The sequence below is a fragment of the Staurois parvus genome, unplaced genomic scaffold (assembly GCF_062004578.1).
Source record: "Staurois parvus isolate SC_StPar_1 unplaced genomic scaffold, SC_StPar_1.0 ptg000004l, whole genome shotgun sequence".
Classification (NCBI taxonomy): Eukaryota; Metazoa; Chordata; class Amphibia; order Anura; family Ranidae; genus Staurois; species Staurois parvus.
In genome coordinates this window covers 6,462,896-6,488,111 of record NW_028317800.1, presented here as the reverse complement: position 1 = coordinate 6,488,111, position 25,216 = coordinate 6,462,896, and the positions used below count along the sequence as shown (strand labels likewise).

The following is a 25,216-nucleotide window of genomic DNA, read 5'->3' as shown; positions in this document are numbered from 1 at the left end:
ATGATTGGGCAAACAAATTTCAAAGTTAAAGTATATCCAAAGTCATTTTTCACTTTAGATTGAATAGAGAATTGCTAATATTCCTGCCGTTTTTTTTTTTGCTACCTTTTGTCCCATAGAGGAGATTCAATTTCCATTCCTCTTCCTGTCCTATAAATGCAACAGGAAGTAAAAGGAAATATCTACAAAGTAAGAAAACCTTTGTTAGAAAATTGAGTCCTCATCATGTCATTATGAGAACTCAAACTTTTGGATTTTTGCTCACTTTCAGTCTTGATGACAAAAGTCTCCAGGACATATGGAATATCCGTAATTTCATCCATCAGGGAAACAGACTGCAATACAAACAGACAGATGTTTGAACCCCTATCCACTCTATACAAAATTTTAACTTAAAATGTTAACTATAAATTCCAAGTAGTAAATTGACAGCTTTACAGATTCACGAATGCCATTGCTAGTACTTTACATAATCTCAAGAAGCCCATAGATGATGCAACTTTCCATCCTTTCACTATAGGCAGAAGGAAATAAAATTTGTCAATTCCCCCATCAACACAATGTTGATGGGGTATCCCTCCCGTAGTGCTATTGTGTTTTGCCAGCAGGAAGCCTTCCCTGTCCATAGAACACAATGATCACTAACCCTGGACAGTGATTGCATGAAAAAAATCCAACAGGCTGATTGTACTGACGTTGATAGATAGATGGTTCAACTTCAGTGCAACCAGCCTGCCCTTGGAACTGAATCTTGGCCAGTTCCTGCTAAACTGGCCAAGATTCTATCCATCTATTAGGATTTGTAATATTGTTTATACACATAATCAATTCAATTCTTAACCTCCCTAGCGGTCTGATTATGTCAGTATTTCTGTGCTCAAAGTGGTACATTTTTTTTGCATGGAAATATGTATTTTTTTTTATTGCAGACCTGTAATTCTTAGGAATAACTCACTGAAATCTGTCCGAACAAGAGTCTAGTAAACATCCCGGGTATGTTAAAATTTGAAACACGAAATCATAAATTATAATTTAATAAATAATCATAAAAATAATAATATAATAATAAATTTAATTCAATAATATAATCAAACCAAACATACTGAAATTTGAAATAGAGCTCCAAGCTCGCACATCACTGAGCAAAGTCGCAAAATCATTTTCAGTGTTTGATGACGATTTTCCCCACAAACCATTATCACTCAATTCTGCAAGTGGTTCTGATTTACTATCGCTGTTCTCTAGCCGGTCTAAAACCGATTTTGACCTAAAGGGACGCTTTTTGGACGCCATGGACATTTCTCAGTTTCCAGGCAGAAAGAACAGTAAAAATGCAGGCAGGGCACAGGACAAAGCACTCGGGACAAAATGTATGTGAAATGGTTTGATACAGTAATGTTTTACTATGTGATTTTAGTGTATTTAGTGAATGTCACTTTTACAGCTTTCAAATTTCCCGCCAGTTCCGTCCCCCGTACGTCCCGACGTCGCAGGGAACGGAACCCAGAAGACAGATGCCAGCATCCGCCGGAGGACATTGCCGGGGACACTGCAGGAGGGACATCGCGGGAGCGAAGGACAAGGTAAGTGCACAAGAGACCGCGGAACAGTGCTGCAGGGTATTCCCGAGTGTAGCTCGCGGTTACTGCTTGTGGTGCTGAAACTTTACCCCGAGCTACACTCGGGAAAATCGCCAGGGAGGTTAAGAAACACAGTGATTATTTTTTCATTGGTTGGCACTAAATTGGAAAAAGAATACTTTCCATTAGATCATCATGATAATTTTTTTTTTCTTTCTCAAGCTTGTACTGTTTGCACAGTATTGTATTACCATTTATTTTGCTTAACATGCGGGCCAGAATCTTCACTTGAGCCTCACTCCCTCCTTTTTCCATAAGTTAAAAGACATTGTTTCCAGGTCATATGCTGTTATTGCTCAGATGTGACTGACAGAACTGCATGCATTACAGTAAAGCATATTCATTTTCATCTAGTACCCGTTTATTGCCTTAAGCACTGTAAATCTGTCAGCTCTTCACAATACTTTCACCTCTTTCTTCATTTACTCCAGCTCCTAGTTTGACAACATTCCCCTGAGGCAGAATCCTAATCTGCTTCCAATTAGTTTCAAATGTGACTGAAATTTCCACATTCTAGCTGCTGTTATTTTTCTGGTACTTAAAAAAAAAACTTTGGAATATTTATTTTATTTAGTTTGGAGACTACAGTTTTAAAGTCACCAGCTGCTTTTTAGTGACTTCCACGGCCTTCATACCTTCTGTTATATTATTTTTCAGATGGTGACAAGAATTAAAATTGTTTTGTGCTGACAAAGTCTCCCTATCACTAACTTGATTAAACTGTATCATCAATGCATAATTCAAGTACAGATCACTGTGTAGCATGCATAAATCTAATGGATTCTTAGTAGATAGAAGCAGGGATCATTTTGATTTACTGCTTGGGCAGTCTGCCAGTGCTGAATATTATGGGTATATACACTGAAGGAACATAATCTTCTGAGTGCATGCTTCACATCTCTGACCTTTTGAAGGGGTGACCTAACTGGTATAGGCTGAGTGTCAACTTAATTCACATTACACTAAGTATTATACTAAACTATTTTAATGCATAGTAAAAAGGAAGATAGAAATGTGTCCTCATTAGTACCATACAGAGATGTTATTGACATAATTATTGTCATATAACTACAGTTATAGAGCAGATCCAACCTTATACTGCATTGTGAGCTAAGTGACAGTGCATCATTTACAGGGGCCAATTTGGGGTGCGCACCGTGACCATGTGCTGCTGGCCGGGAACTAGCCTGCTCAGTGTCCTGCAGGGCACTGTGGCAGGTTAGACATGAGAAAGCCTGAAGGGGGTGGAGGGTGTGACACCATGATTTACCACACTGGGTGATACCAACCCTAGTGACGCCACTTCATAGTAAGTTTAGCAAAAATGCAAAGTGCTGTAGTTTTACCTCAGTATTTTTATCTCTAAGCCTTTTACAGCTCTCTGAAAATCTCTGGTCTGTGGGCATGTCTATGGACCAGAGCTCGGGAGGTGGAGTCGTAACATCACTGGCCCCCTCTCCCAGTACTACACTCACACACTAGTGCTGGCTTAGCAGAGCGCACTGTGGAGGTGGGAGGTGGTGTGTACTGCTGAAAGGTGGGGCCAGTGATGTCACGACTCCATTGGCCCCACCTCCCAGTACTACCCTCACACACTAGTGCTGGCTTAGCAGAGCGCACTGTGCAGGAAGTGTGCGCACAACGTTACTACCCACTGGGAGGTGGTGTGTACAGCTGGGAGGTGGGGCCAGTGATGTCACAACTCCATTGGCCCCACCTCCCAGTACTACATTCACACACTTGTGCTGGCTTAGCAGAGCGCACTGTGGTGGAAGTGTGCGCACACGTCACTACCCTCTGGAAGGTGGTGTGTACAGTTGGGAGGTAGGGCCAGTGATGTCACGACTCCATTGGCCCCACCTCCCAGTACTACCCTCACACACTAGTGCTGGCTTAGCAGAGCGCACTGTGCAGGAAGTGTGCGCACAACGTTACTACCCACTGGGAGGTGGTGTGTACAGCTGGGAGGTGGGGCCAGTGATGTCACAACTCCATTGGCCCCACCTCCCAGTACTACATTCACACACTTGTGCTGGCTTAGCAGAGCGCACTGTGGTGGAAGTGTGCGCACACGTCACTACCCTCTGGAAGGTGGTGTGTACAGTTGGGAGGTAGGGCCAGTGATGTCATGACTTCACTGGACCCACCTCCCAGTACTACACTCACACACTAGTGCTGGCTTAGCAGAACGCACTGTGGTGGAAGTGTGCGCACACGTCACTACCCACTGGGAGGTGGTGTGTACAGTTGGGAGGTAGGGCCAGTGATGTCACGACTCCATTGGCCCCACCTCCCAGTACTACATTCACACACTAGTGTTGGCTTAGCAGAGCGCACTGTGGTGGAAGTGTGCGCACACGTCACTACCCGCTGGAAGGTGGTGTGTACAGTTGGGAGGTAGGGCCAGTGATGTCACGACTTCACTGGACCCACCTCCCAGTACTACACTCACACACTAGTGCTGGCTTAGCAGAACGCACTGTGGTGGAAGTGTGCGCACACGTCACTACCCGCTGGAAGGTGGTGTTTACAGTTGGGAGGTAGGGCCAGTGATGTCACGACTTCACTGGACCCACCTCCCAGTACAACACTCACACACTAGTGCTGGCTTAGCAGAACGCACTGTGGTGGAAGTGTGCGCACACGTCACTACCCACTGGGAGGTGGTGTGTACAGTTGGGAGGTAGGGCCAGTGATGTCACGACTCCATTGGCCCCACCTCCCAGTACTACATTCACACACTAGTGCTGGCTTAGCAGAGCGCACTGTGGTGGAAGTGTGCGCACACGTCACTACCCGCTGGAAGGTGGTGTGTACAGTTGGGAGGTAGGGCCAGTGATGTCACGACTCTGCTACCCACAGGCCAGAGAATTTCAGAGAGCCGTGACAGGCTTAGAGATGACAATACCGAGGTAAAACTACAGCACTTTGGATTTTTATTGAACAAGCTATGAAATGGTGCATGTCTTTGAGAACTGATGTATATGAGAGTTACAACCACTTGAAACTAAACAAACTTCCACTCAGGCTGAGGCATCAGGAGACACGCACCCTTCACCTATGCTTGTGCATGAGTCTCCTTTGCATGTCTGTCAATCAAAAGAGAGGGGGCATGAGGACACAATTTTTTTGCATGTGTCAGATTTTTCTCCAGTACCAAAGCAGGGAGGATTACAGGTGACGGGTTGCTCATTTCCCTACCAGACTGGGCAAAAATAAATTGTGCTGCCTTGTTGAGTTAGCTAAAAATAAGTTCTCTCTTTGTTATCTGGGTTTACAACCACTTTAATATAGATGTGGTCTTGTACTGGCAACAATTTACCAACATCTAACAATTTTTCTTCATAACCTATAAACATTGGTTGCTCGACAATATCTGTTTTCAGCAGGTCAGCATTAACATCTGTGGATTTATGAGGTAATAATGACCACTACAGACTATTTTTAGTGCCAAGAGAAGTTTTACAGCATAGCTTAAGAATTTTCAGGCAATATTTCTTTCTTCAGTATCCATGAAAGACAGGGTAGTCTTATTTTGTATGTAGTACTGCGGCTAAGCAGAAAATAAGTGCAATTTTCTGGTGGTAGTTTTCTTAAGAACTACCCGTGCCTACTTCACAATGCTTCAATGTGGGCAACAATATCAATACTTGTGGCAAATTCAGGTAGTTCTACTTTCACTTTAAGAATTATAACCAGTTCTCAGAAAACAAGAAGTATGTAAGATCAGCTCTGAGCTGTCATACAGAGGTTTGCCAGTACCCCAATTAGGGCTTTTAGAAGATGTCATGACTGGGACAGTTTCTCACAATAATTTATCACCGGCCATATTCAGCTATTGGCTGAGATATTCCCTGGCTGAAAACTAAATGTAAACAAAAGCCTTGGGGATACAGCTGATATTATTGCAATGGCCTGATAGGGAACTGAGAGACTAGTTCCCCATTAGATCCATTTTACTATTGTTTGCACTGCAGTGGGCAGATGCAAAAGCGACTAGTGGACTGAAATCACCGCACTGACATAGTTTGTGTTAGTAAGGCAATCTCTCTGGTTTTTTTCTTGTTCATCCCACTAGGTTGAATGAAAAAAAAACTTCTCATGTGTACACTGCATAAGATTTATATGAGTAACAGTAGATTTACCTTTATTTTAACCACTTGTTCTCCAGAAGATTTATCCCCCTTCCTAACCAGGTCATTTTTTTGCTATTCAGCACTGCACTATTTCAACTGGTAATTGCACAAGTATGCAATGCTGTACCAAAACAAAATTTCTATCCTTTTTTTCACACAAATAGAGCTTCACTTGCCCCACAGAGCTGAATTTGGGTGGGTGGCAATGTGTGAGTATAAATTGCTTTGGCCCACAATCAATTGATATAAATCTTCAAGGAAAAACAGCAGAGGGGCTAAACGCTAGTGCTGGCAGCGAACGGAGCTGATCCTGCCAACACTGTGTTTTTGGGGACACTATACAAAGGAGGCACTAGTATAGTTCTGTTCGTGATCAGTATATTGATCAGTACAAACACTATACTAGTAATGGTGGTGTTCAGTGACCTATAGTGTGAATGCGATAGTGTCTGGGCAATCTAACGCTAGCTGACTCTGGCTGGGGGAGGGGGGAGCTTACAGACCCTGAAGCTATCTAATGTCGCTAGTGGCAGTAATACAGTGTTCATGGGAAAATTCTATATACTGATACTGTACTAATGGTACTGGCTGAGTTACAGGGTGATCAAATGGTTAATAAGGGCAATCAAAGGGTTAAATGTGTGTGTGTGTGTGTGTGTGTGAAATGTAGTGTAGTGTTCTCTCTTCCCTCCCTGAACTGATGGGGGAGGGGGGGCACAGGTATATCCTGATATAAAAAGAGATGTAAGAGTATTTTGCTTTGCCCAGAACCACTGCTCACCCACACATTGCGGGCAGGCAGCCGGCAAGTAGTTAACAGAATAAACCACTTTAACCACTTCCACTCTGGACACTTTTACCCCCTTCCTGACCAGGGCAATTTTCAGATTTCAGCGCTATCACACTTTAAATGACAATTGCGCGGTCATTTTATTTTGGTAGTATTTATTCACCGCTGGGATTTTTATTTTTTTTGCTATGTAAATGAAAATGTCCAAAAATTTTGAAAAAAAGTGTTTTTCTTATAAAATTTTGCGAATAAATAATATTTCATCATAAATCTTGGTCAAAATTTATTCCGTTATCTTGTTAGTAAAAAAAAAAATAAGACAAATTAGTTTATAACCAAAAATTATAATTTTTAAACATTTTTTTTTACATTTTTATTTTTTTTTTGTACATACTGTCACCCTAGCAGTTGTGAATAGCCTTGTACCATGTGACCTCTGTGATCATTCACAGATTTCACACGTAGTAAGCAATGATGTCAGAAGTGACATCTTGCTTACTACTTTGCATGTGATCACTGATTGGCCAATTAGTGGTCACATGATCAGGACCTCGTACAGAGGTCCCGTCTGACGATCGATGTTTCACTGTGTCTGGAGGACACAGCGGGCACCGGTTCGCGGTGCTGCGCTCTCCCGCGGAGCGCACACAAGCTGGGTGCGGGGAGGCTGATTATAAATGGCCACCCGACCCTGCAGTGCCACCGTCCGGCCATTTATATACAATGGCCAGTCAGGAAGTGGTTAAATTATTTTTCAATGATAAAAACAGTATTTTTAATTTTAGTTTATTTTTTTACTATTTTTATCTGAGTAGTACAATGTTACCATAGTATCATTATTCGACTCTGGGGGGTGATCAGAGATTTTTTTTTCACACTTTGCTTTGCAGGAGCAATAAAGATTATTGCTCCTGCAATGCAAAACTTGCTTTGAACTGTCATGGATGGGTTAAGGTCATGACAGTTCAAAATAGTGATTTGTGATTGGCAGGAGCTGGTCACATGGTTCAGGATACTGTTATTGGCCCTATGTACCATGTGAAAGCTGTGGACCAATCACATCTCATCAGGGAGAGAAGCAGAGCTGTTATGTATCAGATTGATTCATAACAGCTTTGCTAACATTGTGATCATGTAATCCGATGGACACAGCAGTTGCGGGTGGAGGAGTGCTGCATGCCCGTTGGGATGTGCATCTCCCTCCTGTGTTAGTACAGCCAGAGCTATGTATCCATATATCCCTTTGTCTGTAGCTGCCACCCGTCCGCAGTACATTGCGGGCGGGCAGCAAGCAGTTAAACAGACATGTTAACACATTTTGTTTATTTGATTTTTTATATTAGTATCCCAAATAATCATTGTCTAATGTCCACTTATATCTTGTTATTGTTTCTTGAATCTAACTATGCTGTTCTAAAGCTTAATAAAATATCACATTTTTTCTAGGGATTGTAGTGATCTGCTATCTGATATTTACAGAAGACAAGAAGTGGTTAGAAATACGTTTGTTTCTTTTAGAATGGATGCTAGGTGTAGTTTGTACAAATAAGTAAACCCAAATACTTTCTTCAACATCACTCTCTTTTAAAGCAATGGTAGTCAAAACAAGGTCAAACACTGAGGTTAAATGGAAGTTTTACCACTGCTAAGCACATCATATAAATGTGATCTTAAAACAGGCTCTAAAATGGAATGTATTAACTCTGAACTCCAGGAACAAATACTTTTATTTAAATATATTTCTTAATAGCCAAAAAAAAAAAGATGTTGATCCATTGCAAATTACTTGCAAAAGTCACAGTGACATCATCGGTTTACTGTAATTAGCCTGTGTGAATAGTAGAGCTGTGGGAGGGGTACCAGCAGGTCCACCCACTGTAGACTGCCTTCAGAAAAACTTCAGGAGTGGAGGAGGCTAGTCCAGTCACCCAGCACAAGGACAGAGAGCAGCAATGACTAGTCTTTTACAAGAAACTCCTGCACAAAGGCAAAGTATCATGCTGAATCACTGTACAGAGCTTTAAGGAATACACAAAGCAAATTATTTAGACAGTATTTGCTTATCACAGACTTCAGCTTTAATAATACTTATTTCACAGCTTCTGATCCTTGTATTGCCAACTTACATTGAAATGGAAGATTACTTAACCCAAGGGTATGCAACCCCAGCACACCAACTGTAGTGAAACTACAAATCCTATTATCCCTCTGCCTCTGAGAGTCATGACTGTGTCAGACCCATGGGATTTGTAGTTACCTCTATTGCTTGTCAACATATTCTTATACTTGAGTTACTCTGGTGTTTGTCAGCCAGTATTTTTTTTTTTAATATATTGATTATGGTGGAATGATTGCAACCGTTTATGATTTACTATGAATCAGGAAAATCCAATTTCCTCCAGGAAAAACAGAATCCTATTTCCAAAGTATGGATATGCTCTTGACTGATCAGTGGAGAATTTCAGTATTTCTGAATCCCAGCAAACAGCTACTCTTCATATTTAGGAAAGTCACAATTGCCTGGAGAGTGTCAGATAAGCCTAGCCTACTCATTTACAGCAAATTGCTGATCATTTTGTTAACCTGTAATTTAGGGCAAAAGCCTTGGGGCAAAACAAAATTGCAAGTTAAAAATGTTTTTGGTATAGCCAAGTAACACCCAAGTAATAATGGATATATCATTGCTGCAGCTAATACAGACTACACCCCCTTTCATTTATTTTATTGATAATATATCTGCATATCAACAAACCATTTGCATTAGCAGATGATATTATATACGTTCTGAATTGTGATATTTTAAGAGCAACTGCTACATTAAATTCTGTAATAAGCCTTAACAGTCAATGGTAAAGGTGCAAATAGCACATGCATTCAGAAAGATTGTGACAATCTGGTTCAGAATAATTTATCAATCCAATAGTCTATGAAAACGTTCCACATACTTTGAGTAAATTTGGATATTTTATTCCATTTGAGAAAAATGGAGAAATGGTTGTAATTTTTGACCTGTAGTAACTGCACATTTCCATTATTTTATATCCATTCTCAAGATATTTTCAGATTTCAGTCCCCCATTTAAATGTGCTCTTTTCTTACAACACTACAAATTACCAGTCCTATACAGTATGTACAATGCCTTGGTATCTATTGAATATCTGATGGGTTGGTAATCCTTGGGCTATGAAAAAGAGAAAAGGATTGTCACTATATTAAGCCACACATGTGTCCAATCTGGCAAGAGACGGGTTTATAGGTCCTTTTTGTAATCACTGTATCTAGCTAAACTAGTCAAGAATTTACTGCATATACTGGGTGACACAGATTCTATATAGACAAAAGATAAATCCACCAATTCCAGTTCCTTGATCATTGTATTTTACAGTGCATGGCTGTTACAGTACCTGTTCAAAAAATTAAGCAGAAAGATTTTGAATAGCTTAACCAAAAAATAGATGACTAAAAATAGGATAAAAAAGTGACACATTATAGTCTTAATAGTAATTGCAAAAATAGGCTAAACTAAGGAATGTTGAATGTAAACATTGGTAAATGTGCTGAAGTAAGGTAAAAAGTTACTTTAGTAAATCGAGCCATTTGCAACTTTTACTTTTCATTTTTTTCACCTCAAGGTTATAAATGTTAGTTTCAGAAACTAGATTTCCTTGTTCAGCACTGCTATTAATGAGTTATGAGGATATCTTTGCATGTTTAATTAAATTTTTAACAGTGATCTTATCCATTTGAGTATTTATAACCAACTGTTACACTACCTTTAAGGTCAGTATTCCTCATTTATGTGATGCTTACATGCTGGGCAATACTGTATGATGGTGAAATAGGAGTCAACTTCTTGCTGGCAAGACATTCCCAAAGGTCTGAGAATTCTCAACACTTCTCACATCTTTGACACTCCATGTCTGTCTGTTCCTCTTGAATTCACCCTTACCTGATAAATCTAACAAATTTACTTAAGGTCACATCTAACAGCTATTTAGACAGACTGACTGCTGAGTATAGCACTCTTGTGCAAATGTCACTGCAGTATGTTTATTGTGGTTATCTCACATCACTTAAGGTGTGTCCTCCTAAGTAAATAAAATGTAATGATGCCACAGGTTATCAGCCTTATAATGCTAGTATTAAGCCAGCCATACATGTATCGAAATTTGTTCAATTCAGCAGGGAGTTGTGTACAATCAGCTTGTCAAGTTTTTCTCGAATGATCAGTGGTGCAGGCGAAAGCCACCAACATTTTGTATGTTTTAATGGTAAGAAAAAGCATAAAGTACTACTGGTATTTAATAAGGTCTGACTTTAATTAGTAATTTTTGTCTGTGAAATGAAAATTTTACTTGATCTTAACCGCTTTCCCGCCGCCCTATAGCAGATATACTGCTACAGGGCGGCAGGGGTGTGCAAAATCACGTATATATTCATAGCCTCAGCTGTCAATCACTGGGTCCCAGCCAGGGATTACTTGCTGGCACCTGGTGATCACCAAGCATTATCAACAGAGGGAGAGAATGTAAACAATACAGTTCTCTCCCCCATCAGCTCCTGCTCATTGCTTTGAATGGCTCAGCATAGCACAGCCATGCAAAGCAGTGTGCTTACAGTTGAACGCACAAACACAGCACACAGCTAACCCTCTGATCACCCCACATGTTAACCCCTTCCTGCCCAGTGCCATTAGTGTACAGTGCTTTTTATTAGCACTAATCACTGTATTGGTGTTACTGGGGATATCAATGACACCAAGTCAATTCCCCCCAGTGTCAGAACGCCCACCGCAGTACCTCTATAAGTCGCTGATCACCGCCATTACTAGTAAAAAAAACTAAATCCCCAGTATATATACCGCCATTTTTAAACGCTATAACTTTCACTTAAACTGATTAATTTACACGTGTCGGGATTTTTTTTAGCAAAGACATAGCAGAATACATTTTGGCCTACATTTATGATGAAATTAGATTTTTTACATTTATTACTGGACATGTTTAATAGGAAAGAGTCAAAAATATAGTTTTTTTTCCCCAAATTGTCAAAATTTTTAGCAAAGACATGCAGCAGAATACATTTTGGCCTACATTTATGATGAAATTTGATTTTTTAAATTTATTACTGGACACATTTAATAACAAAAAGTCAAAAATATAGTTTTTTTTCTCAAAATTGTCAGTTCTTTTTTTCTATTTATAGAGCAAAAAATAAAAAATGCACAGGTGATCAATACCAATGAAAGAAAGCTCTATTCATGGGAAAAAAGGGCGTAAATTTAATTTGGGTGCAGTGTTGTATGACTGCGTAATTGTCAGTTAAAGTAATGCAGTGCCATAACTAAAAAAATGGCCTGGTCAGGAAGGAGGGTAATTCTTCTGAAGGGCAAGTGGTTAAACTAGGCTATATATAATATACAGTTGGTCATTGATGGATTTGTTGTGATTTGCCAAATGTTCAATGAACATTCAGTTACACAACCCACAGAATTTCAGGTAAATAAACCTTCATGAGTAACAGATAAAATTGGAGTTAGTGGTCAAAACAATACTGGATTGTTTATGGTATATATTTGTTTTTGAGAATTGTTAGTAGTACAATTTCTTGTTTTACACACAGGGCAACACACTTTAAACCATGGGGTTGATTTACCGAGGACAAATAGACTGCACTTTACAAGTGTAGTTGCAGTAATTTCCCCAGAGCTTAGTAAATGTGGTGAAGCTTCACTTTGTAAAGAATACCCAGTTAGGTTTAAGGAAAATAAAAATATTTTTGCCTGCACTTGGATGATAAAAATCATCAGAGCTTCACCACATTCACTAAGCTCTGGGGAAAACGAATACAACTGCACTTGCAAAAGCGTACAGTCTTTTTTGTGTTTAGTAAATCAACCCCAATATCTACCATTGTTAGCTTATGATTATTTTGTTTGCCTGGTTGGTATCTCCTCTGATAAACTGATACTGGAGGTGTCTGGGTGTGACAACTCAACCCCATTTCATAGTGTAGATGGGAAGGCTTAAAGAGTAACTCTACTTTTGTTGAGAAAAAAACAATCCCCACTGGGTGACCAATGTTCATGTTTTAATGGGAGTAAATGGAGCGCAGAAATAAATGGAGATAAAAGCAGCTAGCATATAAAGGTAAAACCTCAACACCTTAAAAATGACAAATAAAAATAAATATGTAGTGCTAAAGAACATGAAATCTATAATATTAATAAGTAAATAAATGTAAACGTATATTATAGGTGAGCTCTACTATTGGCGCAAAAGTAGTGCAGTGATGACTGCGTCTATGAGTGACGCATCAGTATAGTATAAGCAAAATGGTAAGGTGACAGTGATGGTGAGTTCAATCACAAAATATAATAGTCCATAATGCGAGGTGATCCGTGCTCCGTGTTGATAATTGCTAGTACCAAGATCCGGTAAAATGATGCACTTACCAGAAGTACATATAATATGCGCATTATATGTATATCCTTATAATGGGGTCATCTGGGTCTGGTCTAGGATTGTGGGGTCATCAGGCTCAAAAGTGGACACTCAGGATGATGCAAAGCACACTCAGGGGTCTCACTCCGCTTTAGGTGACTGAAACTGATTTTTTTTTTCAGAGGATGCCTAAAATCTGACATATACAATATAATAAAAAATCAGAAAATTAGTGAGCCAATCACAAAAGCAGGAAATTACATCTCTCTGGACATTCCGTATATCGAAGTGTGTACAGAATGCCTCCAGGTTGCCATATTGCATTGAATTTTACAGAAAATTACAGCATTGCAAATTGAAAAGAAAATATAATTTGTAATAATAAATTACAGTATCAGTTGTGTCACAGTTGTGCGGTATATGCTGTATTATTTTTATTTAAATGTAATATTTTTTTTCATGAAAGAGTAGTTACACTTTAACCAAGTTAAGTATTCAAGTATTCACATTTTTGGATCTTCCCCAAGACACAGGTGTCTGAGAGTGCTTGTATAGCACATTCTATCTAATAACCATCTTACCTGACAGTAGCATGTACAGAAGTAGGAATTCCCCCCTTGATTTTATCCATTCCTCAGTTGTTTGGTAAAGGAAAAAAACACTTAAGCCAGCTATACATAGATATAAAATCAGCAAAGGTTTAGCAAGGGGCAGCTAAATTTCAATCCATGTATGGGCAGGTTGGTTATACAGAAGTAAATCTACCAATCTACTTCTGAAAATCAGCCTGTTGGATTTTTGACAATTGATCAGTGCCCCCAGTTATAGCTGATGGCACTGATAAGTGTATTCTGTTAGTAGGGAAGTCTCCCCACTGTAAGAATACAATAACGCAGTGGGAAGGATTCCCCCTTTTTTACATCAAATTTGTGGGTGGGTTAATCAGGTCTTTTTTTTGTTCAACCTCCTGGGCTGCCTTAACCCCTAAACATATGATAGCTTTTACTGTTCTTGGTTTGTCATTTTTTTGAGCTGTCCCTCACTGTTTAGGGATGGTGGGACCAAACATAGTTTTTGAGGCTCTCAAGGTGTTCCTCACTTCAAAACAAGGTATGCTAATTATACAATAGTTATGTTTAGTGCAATGGACAAGGTTTTATGTAGAAAAGGTGTATTACTTCTCCCTGTGGTTGGACATTTACATCAATAATACTTTTGTGCAGATATCATATCTTGTTAATGTTTTGCATGTTGACATTAATTATCAATGAAAATAATTTGGTTTTCTGGTTGGAAACCTGTCATTTCTATAGTTTTTGTTACTTTGCATATTTTGGCCAGAATGAAATGTTATACACATTTTACAGATCAAGAAGATTTTGCTTGTACTAGCACTTCAAAAGAGCAAGTACATTTTTTACATTATTAATTCTGCAAGCAGAAGCCACAGTGCTTCTCAGAAGCATTAAATGCTTTTGTTGACGGCTTACAGTTTTATAAACTCTGAATGAGCTTATTGCCTTTTAACCATCATGAGTACTAAATAATAGAAAAACCTATGAGCCTTTGGATTGGAGAGCTGCCAACTACCTCCAAGAAGGGGGGAAAGAAAAGAACTGAATAGTTTAATTGTAGAGCAAATCATTTGTTTACAGATTAAGACCTAGTTGGTAGCCAACTGCTACAGACAAAGGAGTTAAAAAAACACTGAGGTACAGGAAATGAATGTCTGGCTATAGATTTTGTCACTGTTGTGTTTTGCTCCCTCTTTGCTTAAGAGAGGCACAGTAATGAATTGTGAGGACACTACTCCTAAGCTTTCTGTCTCCTAAAATAACAAAGATGTTGGGGGTAGGGAAATGTGTTGATTTGTTTATGCTGTCTGCCTAGAACCAGATAACCCAGGCTACTCTCACCAATTGCACTTCAGTTATTGGCAGAGTGGCTTTCCTCTTTTGTTTAACTGTCTGAATTATAACAAAAAAATGTGTAAAAAGGAATGCTTTTGAATTTGAACACCATAGCCTTTCAATGTACAGAAACCTTGTGTATCAAGACTGATATGGCTAAATGTAACCAAGGAAAGTTATGGTATTTTGCTTTGCCTGTTTTTCTGTTTGTTTCAACTGTATGCCTTATAACACATGACATGACATATTCATCTATGTATCATTTTCCAACTAAGGTCTTGTACTGTATATTAGCTAATGTTCCCAGAGACATCATTACTGATGATTTCAAGTCCATAGGGAGCTCCCAACAGTGTTTTGAAAACCTGCCTAGATTGTTCTCGATTACCCCTGGGAAAAGCAATTCTGGCAGTGTCTACTAGCATCTCTTTTCTCAAGTCTGTTCTCCATTTACATGAACAGGAACATTTTCCTAGCCAACCGTTCTTGTTCTTGTTCTAGAAGCTACTGGACAGTTATGCTGCATGAAGGGAATCCATATAGATTTGTGTTGGCTTTATAAGTAAAGCCTAGTACTCACAGGCCTAATGTTGGGTGGCACTAGCCGGTTCAATAGAAACTAGTACACATTCAGCCCATGTGTATGGCAGCCAGTCTGATAGAAGTCAGTCATTCGGCTGGCTTCTGTCAAAGGGCATGACTGAAAAAGGTCTGATGATTGCCCCACCCCACCTGTTCGAACACAAAATCACAACATGGGAGATCACTGTACTAACATCAAATAGCTGAGTTCCTCCTGAGCCTTCAGTTTTTTTTTTCATTCAGCCCGCTGGGTTGACCGAAAAAAAAAAACTAGTGTGTATTTGGTTTTAAGCTATCCATGCTAATTCCCATTATTTGGCCATTGTGACATTATTTGGAAATATGTATGCATTCCAATCATGAGTTTATGTGCCCCTGGGTTTTGTATAGGGGCCCAGAGTCCTGTGTCAAGTGTCATGGCCTTTGCACCTCCCCCGGCTTCAGGCTGCATGCACACTGGGCTTTTTAATTATGCTGGTAATGTTAGCTGTGTAAAGTCACGTTAAAAACTTGAGTTTTTCAGTGTTTTTGCATTAGAGTTTAGCGGCATTTTGCCATGGTTTTTTCGCATTTGCTTTTGTAGCGTTTTTTTAACCAAAAAATTATTATTATTGCACAAAAACACCTGGTTTACCATGATTTACAGCGGTTTACCACATTTTGCTGCGTTTTTCAGCGTTACAGTGTTTTTACAGAAAAAAAAACTCCTTTACAACCCCACTAGTTGTGGGGGTTTTTTCCTGCCAAAAAGTGCTGATTACAGTCTATGTGTGCATGGACACATAGGATAACATGATGGGGAGCTTACTGGCTGTAGAAAAAACATCAAAAGCCAAAAACAGAAGCTGTAAAAATGTCCAGTGTGCATGAGGACTTAATGTTAGCAGATAAAAGCAACCTCAGCTCACTCCATGTCCATGCCCCCAATATGTTTCACCCTACCTCAGGATTTAATTGTGATTATTATTATTTATTATTATTTATTTCAGGTACTTATATAGCACTGTCAATTTACGCAGTGCTTATATATATATATATATATATATATATATATATATACACAGTATTTGACAGAAGTGAGTAAACCCCTCACATTTTGGTAAATACTTTATTATATCTTTTCATGTGACAACACTGAAGTAATTACACTTTGCCTTGCTAAAGAAGCTGAGGGTAAAGGTGATGGACTGGCTATGCATGTCTCCACACCTAAACCCTATTGAGCATCTGTAGGGCATCCTCAAATGGAAGGTGGAAGAGCGCAAGGTCTCTAACATCCACCAGCTCCATGATGTTGTCATGGAGGAGTGGCAGAGAACTCCAGTGGAAACCTGTGAAGCTCTTGTGAACTCCATGCCCAAGAGGGTTAAGACAGTGCTGGAAAATAATGGTGGCCACACAAAATATTGACACTTTTTAGGCTCAATTTGGACATTTTCACTTAGGGGTGGACTCACTTTTGTTGCCAGCAGTTTAGACATTAATGGCTGTGTGGCGAGTTATTTTGAGGGGACAACAAATTTACACTGTTATACAAGCTGTACACTCGCTACTTTACATTGCTTGGCATCAGAGATACCGCTCTCTCCTGGTTCTCATCCTACCTATCCCAACGCTCCTTCAGCGTCACCTACAATGGTACCACCTCCCCCTCCCTCCCCCTCTCTGTTGGGGTCCCCCAAGGCTCTGTCCTTGGACCCCTTCTCTTCTCCATCTACACCTCCTCCCTGGGCACACTCATACACTCCCATGGCTTCAATTATCACCTCTATGCTGACGACACCCAAATCTACCTCTCCACCCCTCTCCTCACCCCCACTATCTTTGCCCGCATCACTCACCTCCTTAACGACATCTCAGACTGGATGTCGCTCCATTTCCTCAAGCTTAACCTCTCCAAAACCGAACTCCTCGTCTTTCCCCCTGACCACACCCCCCCCCCAGCCTATCCATCACCACCACCAACACCACTATCATTCCCGCCCCGCAAGCCAAAGTCCTTGGCGTCATTCTTGACTCAAACCTCTCCTTCCTCCCTCATGTCAAATCACTTGCAAACACCTGCAGGCTCCATCTCCGCAATATTGCCAAGATACGTGCCTTCCTCACCCCAGACACCACCAAACTTCTTGTACACTCCCTCATCATCTCACGCCTTGACTACTGCAACTCTCTTCTCATTGGCCTACCCAAGTGCAGGCTCTCCCCGCTCCAGACCATCCTGAACTCAGCGGCCAAACTCATCCACCTCACCACCCGCTCCACCTCTGCCACCCCCCTCTGCCTCTCCCTCCACTGGCTCCCGATTGCCCAACGCATCAAATTTAAACTTCTAATCCTGACCTACAAAGCTGTTCATAACACTGCCCCTGACTACCTCACCAACCTGATCCCCAAGTACCACCCTACCCGTACCCTTCGCTCCTCACAGGACCTCCTTCTATCCTGCTCCCTGGTCTCCTCCTCCCATGCACGACTGCAGGACTTCTCCAGGTCCTCCCCTATCCTCTGGAACTTACTGCCCCAATCCATCCGACTGTCGCCTTCCCTCCCCACATTCAGGCGCTCCCTCAAAACCCATCTCTTCAGGGAAGCCTACCCCACCCTCACCTAACGGCCATCCTCCCTCATTCCTCCCACCACTTCATCCCCCTCAGCCACTTCATTCCCCTCAGCCACTTCCTATTGTTCCACTACCCCCTCCCTCCTAGATTGTAAGCTTGAAAGAGAAGGGCCCTCCTACCCCTCGTACGCTGTCTGTTTTTGTTGTACTGTGCCATGTATTGTCCCCCCTATTGTACAGCGCTGAGCAAACCCTTTGGCACTATATAAACTCGATGTAATAATAATAATTGCAGAAAAAAGCAAAAATATTGACAAAAATGTGAGGGGTATACTCACTTCTGTGAGATACTGTATGTTGTACATTCACATCAGTCCCTAATCCTCAAGGGGCATACAATCTAAGGTCCTTAACTTACTTTCAAACATACACATACTAGGGACAATTTAGACAGGATCCAATTAACCTACCAGCATGTCTTTGGAGTGTGGGAGGAAATGGGAGAACCTGGAGGAAACCCATGCAGGCACAGGGAGAACATGCAAACTCCAGGCAGGTGATGCCGTAGCTGGGATTCGAACTAATGACCTTATTGCTGCCAGGCGGAAGTGCTAACCATTTAGCCATGTGATCTAAATGATTAAATCCTAGGGGCAGGGTGAAATATGTTGTGGATATGGCCTTGATGGAGTGAGCTGAGGCTGCTTTTATCTGCTAACCATAGTGCTGGGTGAGGTGTGCGGCAGCCGGGACATTTCTCCTCTTCTCCACTGTATGATTTTATGTGCCTTTTTGTTAGACCCAGTTTCCAATTGGACTAAGTTCTAATAAGCAGGGTTTCCAGGTGTCAGGAATAAAAAAATATTTCTCCTAGTCTTTAATAAATACTGAATTAACAACATGAATATGCAGAGCGTGAACATGCAAATTTAATAACTAAAGATTGATAAATAAATCTGTTACACAGCATCAAGGTCAGCATGTTGTTCGATTGTAAAAAGCAAACAGTGGAAAAGCCTGCCTGGCTTTTAAACCAAATTATTTTAAAAAAATTTAAAAAATCCTCATCACATAAAAAAAAAAACAGCTTCTCCTACAATATGCTTCATATCTCAAGTGACCTCCCCCACACACTTGGCACTCTGAGATCAGAGCACCAACTCTCTTCCTGGCTGACACATATAACCAAAAAACCCATTTCCTTTGAGCCGAGGACATCATAACACACAGAAGAATAAGAGGAGGGCTTGAGACTGAAGACACTTAAAGAAAATGTTATAAACACATAAAAAAGAGGGGTTGCTTCAATCATATCTATATCTCATATCTATAGATGCAGTGAGCTTTGTTTGTTTTAAAGTCAATTCTTTTTAATGTCTTGTAAAAATAATTTCTCTTTACATATAAAAGTATATATAGTTGCCATGATGACATTTATTTTCTTAATGTCAGAAAGGTTTTTTACCAATGCTAATGGGAATATTTGCACAAATTCAGCAGTAGAATTCTACATTTAACAAGGTCAATTGCTATTGTGAAGGTAAAATACTTAAGCCGGCCAGTTAAGCAGGGACCGGTTGAGATTCAGACCATATATGAGCATTGTATTCCATTGACTGACTTGGGTACAACCAGCCTGTTGGATTTTCTGATATTCGATTACTGCCGGCTGCTATAGTTGCTAGCAGTAATCATTGTGTTCTGCTCTCTGGGAAGGTGCCCTGCACCCCCCCCCCCCCACCCATGGTGGAAGGAAATAAATTTGATTAATTTATGGGCTACTAAACTTTATTACTGTTTTTTACTCAGTATTTGGATGCACACGGTGCAGCAGAAAATGATTTCATGTAGTGTTTGGTAGACTAGAACACCAAGACACACCATGAACAAAACAAGTGCATCCTGATGTTTCAAATATGTTCCAAAACAGTTGTTTTTTATTCATGTTATAATAATTAGACTAGTTGCAATTTTTGGCTTCTCTTGTTTTGGAAATAAGATAATGTAACTGCTATAACAAAAAATAATTATGGCTTATCTTAATTTAATGAATTACTAATTATCTTAATTCAAATAACAGTAATGTAAATTTTCTAATGTAGAATTGTATGTAACTGTATGTCATTTGAACATGACTGGAAAATTGTGATCACTCACAAAATTTTTATGAAGATTCTCAACCTAGTCAGCTACACTGCATTCCCTTTTCTGTCTAAAAATACTGGAATTATCTGATAAATGACATTACATACTGGGACATACAGTATATGATTAATTTTTATTTCCTTTTTCTGTAGTGAAAGGGGAAGGATTGGCACCCATTACAAATATTTACATGAGTTGATTGTGTTTTTTTCTTAAATCAAGATTGTGTTTTCAGCCCTTTGTAAATAATTTATGCAACGCTACATTGTCACATAAACTTTGCAGCTAGTGCTTAAATTAGACTGTGAGGTTGATTTACTAAAACTGGAAAGTACAAAATTTGGTGCAGCTGTGCATGGTAGCCAATCAGCTTCTAACTTCAGCTTTTTCAATTACGCTTTGACAAAAAACTGGAAGCTTATTGGTTTCTATGCTGAGCTGCACCAGATGTTGAACTCTCCAATTTTAGTAAATCAATCCCTCTGTATAGCTCCTAAAAATGAAATTACTTTTTGTATGCCTTTCTTTTTTAGGAAAAAAAATTCAAATTCAATAAAACCAATCAACGTTTCTGATTTTGAGTATCATTTGAGATTATTGGGCCATGTCTGAATTGTAAGACATTGGTAATAAGGCTTTATCCTTTACTCTGAAATGGAGAGCCAAGGTTCCAAAGTATGTACTTGTGTCAAAAGTGTGCTCTACTAAGAATGAATAGAGAGCTCTCTAATCTATGCTCTTTAAGATAAATCTGCCTGTATGTGTCCATGTTATTTTTTTTTTAATTTCAGTGTTTAAATGATTTATATATTCTTCTCAATTCCCAATCTATCTTCAAACCTTAATTTTGGAAAAGCTGAATATTATTTTACATATAACCTCTTTCTTGGAGAGGGAGAGTAGTTTATATTTAAGAAAGTGTCTCACTTTACAGCTGCCTACTCCTTCCAATACATGATGCTGACTCATGTTACACTCAATTTACTTAGAAAAGGCTAGGGAAAGATCCCAAGGAGTGGGTTGTATCTTGGAAGTTAATCTTTCTTCCTTTTCACATCTCCTATGTTAAGACATGCTGAGAGAAGTAGTGACAACATGGGACAGAAATGTACATGTGGGGAGAGTTGTGGTTCATTTCAAAGTAAAATGGTTGCTAACCTATATAATCATTTTGTATACAAATAATGATTAAAGGAGATCTTTAGGCAACTGGACTCTATTATGTTCAATCACTATGTTGCATTTTGGTTTTGTGGCCAAATGTTAAGTTTGCAGACTTTTTACATTATCTCCAATGTCAGCATAAGCTGTTTCAGCAGTATTGATAGATCCCCACTTAACAAGTCATGCCAGTCCTTTTCTGGACCCAGTGTAGCTGAAAACTGAAAAGAGTGCCTTGGTTCAGTGGCTGGAATGCAATGGCTCATCCCTCTTCTTATTAATATTCTGTATGATGCAAGCTTGTAAAACAGAGGATTGGATGCTAATCTCCCAGATCTCAAGGGCTTTTGGCAGTCGCCCATAATTGATGTGTTCACGTAGCTGTTTTCTGACTACTCATAATTAGACAGTGGTGTTATCCTACAGCTAAATCAGTGTGACTGATAAATCATACTTGATAAACTGTAGTCTTTTGCTTTTTACTGTGTATCTGTTTCTTCTTTTAAAACAAAAAAGAATATATACATATATAGGGAGAAAAATAATTGCCAGAGGCAGTTCATAATGCCTTCACCTTGGATCACTTCCATTTTTATCCTCTTCTGGAAACCAATATGATTTGCTATATGTTTTCTTCTAACAGCTTGTAAAATAAAGTAAATTAGCATATCCCTTGACAAATATGTAGCTTAGAAACAGTTTGTTCCACATGCCTTTTGAAACCATAATTCCTTCATTGGCTTGTAATGTTTCTGCCATTTAATTACTTGATCTTTAATTTTTTGCAAAGTGTGTTTTATATTATACAATTTCTGTTTTCTTTTTCTAACATATAAGCAGTTTAAACACCTTTGCTAGATAAAGCATCAAACAAAATAATGCATAGTTTTTTTTATTTCTAGGACTACGCTAAAGATTATGCAAGGCTATTTTGTATAACTCAGTCTAGATTGTTTTAGGGGAATTATAGTGTACACGTGTATCTAATGAATATCTGATATTTTAATTTACCAATTTATTCTGTGTTTGTTTCATTTTTGATAACCCTAGAATACTTATTTTTTTCCTAAGGTACCTATTAAATGATTTCTAGAAGATATTTAAAAAGCACATATCACAAATGGGACTTTTAAGGTGCTTATAAACTCAGAAATGGTTACAAACAACTTTTATAATAAAATATTATATTTAATAAAAAAAAAACATTAATTAAAAGAATCAAGATTAAAACATTTGTAACAAAGTTTTTGTGCAGTAAATTATTTTTATATACCAGACATCTTCAACATTATGCCCGCTAGATAAAACTATGTAGAGTAACCCAATAATATAGTCAATTGAACATATAGAGAAGACCCCAATTATATAAAAGAGTGGAACATCACAATCTTCTGAATCTCAATATATTTTGCAGGTTATGCTGCTTCAGGAGATTTATTATGATGCTGATAATGCAGAAAACATACATCATTAAAATTTCTCACAGAATATTTTCCTTTTTCACAAAAATTCATCACCACCACCACCACCACAAGAAAACATTTTTCATTTACAACTTGTTTTTACAACTGGGTGATGCTGCGTAACATATATATATATATATATATATATATATATATATATATATATATACACATATACACACACCCATATATATCTTCTGAAGAAGCATAACCTACCAAACGTGTTGACTCTTTTACAACATTGGAGTCTTTTCTATATATTCAATTGACTATATGACTGGGTTATTCTACATAGTTTTATGTATTGGGCATATTGCTGAAGATGTCTGGTATGTAAAAAAACGTTATTACAAATGTGGTAACTCCTTCCCGCCTCTTGGCTTTTTAACTGAATCTAAATGCCAGGAGGTTGAGGCGGGCATTACAATCATGTGACCACTGTGATTGGCAGTCAGAAAGCTCCCAATCACAACTATGTATCTGGAGTTTTCTAGTACTTGCTCATTACTGTGCTGGGAGCATGTACGGAGCATGCTCCACATTAGGTGTTTACCTAGGGCCGCTAATTGTTAAAGGCCACCCACAGAGAGGCTGCATACATGCATAGGGCCGGCAGGAAGTGGACAATGTTGACTGATTTTTTTGTGGGAATAAAATATATTTTATTGTGGAAGTTGTTTGAAGTCATTCCTGAATTTATTCACACCTTAAAAGTCCCATTTCTAATGCGTGCATTTTTTTCTATGGTTCTATTAGGGATGTAGTGCTTACAATACCCACTCATGCCATTCCTATACTATTGATTTCTGTCATTTTTCATACACCTTTGTGCCTATATTGGTCAGGGATGTAAATTTATGTCTCAAAGAACAAACTAAAGCTGGCCATACACAAATACACAAGGAGCTGTCTGTAAAATTTGTCAGCCAAACAATGGCTGCAGTCCATCAGATGCAGTCACTGTATGGGCATTCAGATAGATGTGGGCATTGTGGATTTATGAATATATTAGTCAGCAGAAGAGGAGAGATTCTTAAACAGTGTGGATGGAGGAATCTATTAGATTCTATGCAAGCATGGCTAGCATTAGTAACAGATTTATCGATTTTACCACTAGTTATCTGGGAAAATCTCACCTACTGATCAGTTGTTCACCACAATCAGTCAGTAAGGGTTGTGTAAGCATAGAAGCATGTTTAGTATACTGACAAATGCACATTATTGTATATTTTAGTAGCTCTCTGGATATTACTAAAATGTTATCTCTTTTAAGAAGTTGAAGCTTTGCACTTTGGTGAGTATACTTCTCTCAAGATAGATATTTCATCTCAATTGCTATTCTAACAAGTGTATAAAACTTTTGAAAGTGTTTTTTGAATGCTGATGGTAGCTTTATTCATGTAGACATTGCTATTTTTCTTGGGGGAACTGTAAAATTCTAAGAGAAAGTCATTATCTATTGAATTTCCATGATCTTTGGGAAAATAGTATGTGTGGATCAGTGTTAATATTTGTTCCTTTTTAACATTTTAAAGCAAGGTACATTCACCACGGAGCAGTAGATGATACCAACTTGGTACTTGTTCGAATCATTAAACTCTACTTAGATCATGCCTCTGCTCATTTCCATGGGAGTTCACAGTCTGTGCTAAAAGTAAGACAGCACAACATATCCTAGTCCTCATCAATGCCAGCATACAGCAATTGACTGGGAGGGTGAGAAACACTTTTGCAGTAAATGAAGAATTTATTTTAGCGATTTTGATGCAAAAATTAGGTAAAACTCATAACCTATAATTGTACAGAACTGTAAAGAATTGAGTATTAGATTGGCTTTAAAATATATTACTTAGATATGTAGAAATAAACAGCCAAATACTTCTGCTTAATACCTGTTGAGATATATCAGTAATGTGGGATTGAACGGTTTTATTGGTTGGGCAGACCCACAGACCCAAAGCAGAAGTAAATATCATTATGTAGCACTGGCTAGCAGGATATAGAGCCATTATGGGTATGAAGTAGATATGGCTTATCCAATTAAATATATAATTATAAGCTATACATAAAATTGAGATAAGTGAGCTGAGCTGAGAGAATTAAGCTTTTTAACATGATTTTTAAAAAAGTTATACATTTCTTAAGACTTCATGACTTGTATGGGATAAGATTGATAAGAGAATTTGTTCAAGATTATTTCACCCACAAAAACATTTTTCTTGTGAAAGATTTATTCATATCTACTCTAATCACCCAGTTGTGCTTGCTTTAGACTATGGAGAAAGGGTGGAGCAGAATGATACACCTGGAAATTAGCTAAATTAGGTGACAATTATTCTGTCTTTGAATCAACTTATCTATGACATTGTAATGCATATTTTAT

The 25,216-nt window shown here is 38.8% G+C and overlaps 1 protein-coding gene across 3 annotated transcripts in view; it reads left to right on the top strand.

Annotated features, from left to right (window-relative positions):
- The window catches only part of ZNF608 (zinc finger protein 608), a 113,128-nt gene that overhangs the window by 21,205 nt on the left and 66,707 nt on the right, over nucleotides 1-25,216 (top strand). The gene's annotated exons all lie outside the window — the stretch shown is intronic.